Here is a 1,819-nt window from a genome sequence, read left to right on the forward strand (position 1 = left end):
TTTTTATAATTTTATTGAGAAGGAAGTAGCAATGAGATAGTTTCAAAACAGATTAGTAGTACAGTCACGATAATTAATACATTGCATATTGTTGTCTTTGTAGTAGTTATTCATACTACAAGATGCAGCATGATATCCTCTCTAAACACTATTAGTTCAAAACCTTCTTCTCATTGAACTAAGAGAAAGTAGCTGTATATTTATGCTATTTTTGTATATATAGATATATATTTCTTCCACTACAAAATGGTCCATTTATATCCACTTTTTTGTTGACTTTTATCAGATCTGTGTATTCCATTGCCATTCATATATTGTAGGTGCATGAATTCAGCAGAGTGATCCAATACAGTCCAGTATTCTATAATAGTAGTTGGTTATCCACAAGACTAGCAGTGTCAGAAGTTGTTGAATTGAGCCTTTTATAGCTCAGCAGCATATTAATATGGCTTTAATTTTATAACTCGATTTTTTACTTTTCTGCTGGATGGTTAAGGCCAAGATAAAACAAGACCCATATAACAAAAAATGTAACTTGTTTATCTGACAAGTCAGTCAAATCCCCTCAAGACTTACCCTGAAACCCTGTAGAGCAGTTTGTAGATCTTTTGTCAGTGTCAGCCATGTGGGTGAGTCACGGCCATTGTTTGACCATTTTGCTCTCTGAGAAAGCCTGAGAAAATGTGTTCTCTCCATGTGACTCTCCTTAGGCACACTCTACATCAAGAATCACTTTCCTCTGTGGCCTCATAATCTCCTTGATCAGAAACTTTGGGATACCACTGAGTTACCGGATGTTACAGTACAAGTTCTCTTATGTCCTGAATCTTCACTTCTTTTATGTCCTTGCAGTCCTTCTTTTTCTCTAATATTTGATCTGCAAATGTAAGTTATTAACCTTCCAGAAGAGAAGACTAATGATATTATTATCCTATAATTTAGGCAGTTGAGCTTCACCTCACTATCTGTCTGAATATAAAACGTCTTAGACATAACATGGAACAGATATTTTCCATCAGATGTTGACATACAACATTAGTTTTTCTTGCAAATAATTTTTATCTCTATTTGACATTGGACAACTATATAATTTACTTGAGTCTTTTATTAAATAGGCACTCGAATTGTTATTGCTTCCTATCATGAATGCATATGTTGAAAAATGCCTGTCTTTCTAATGAGCCTATTTATATGCAGAATAAGTTTCTAAGCATAAGAAACACTGGACTAGAAAACATGTTGAGTTATAAAAATCTTGTTCTGGAAGGTCACACAACAGAATATTTTACATCCACATACACTCATCAACACTGGGTTGCAAAATTATCATAAATATTTGTACAATGAATTAAACAGATTTCACTGATATATATAATATATATATATTATATATAATCATGATTTATAAAATAGAGAATTTTAGATAATTTTGATAAGTATATTAATTTCCCTTATTTGTGCAATAAGTAAAACTTTTGATTTATTCAAAACCATAATAGCTTTACTTGTTGCAATTATTTTCCAGAGTATCCCAGGTTTTTCTGCATTTGAATGGATCCTATGCCTCCTGTTTCTTACATCACTGTGTTTTCACTTAAAATGTCATTCAATACCGAAAAATCAGATATAGTTTTTAAAAAGATCTATGTATTATCTTAAATCTTTAAAGTATGATTTTTCTCTTTTATTTTAGGTGATTGAAAGCTGATTCATTTTGAAAAAGGCTTATGTAGTTCTTAAAACTATTTTAAGAATTATGCACATTATCTTAACTATTGTTGAAAAAACTACATAAGCCTTTTTCAAAATGAATCAGCTT

Source organism: Octodon degus, unplaced genomic scaffold, assembly GCF_000260255.1.
Source record: "Octodon degus isolate 3935 unplaced genomic scaffold, OctDeg1.0 scaffold00354, whole genome shotgun sequence".
In the NCBI taxonomy this organism is placed as follows: domain Eukaryota; kingdom Metazoa; phylum Chordata; class Mammalia; order Rodentia; family Octodontidae; genus Octodon; species Octodon degus.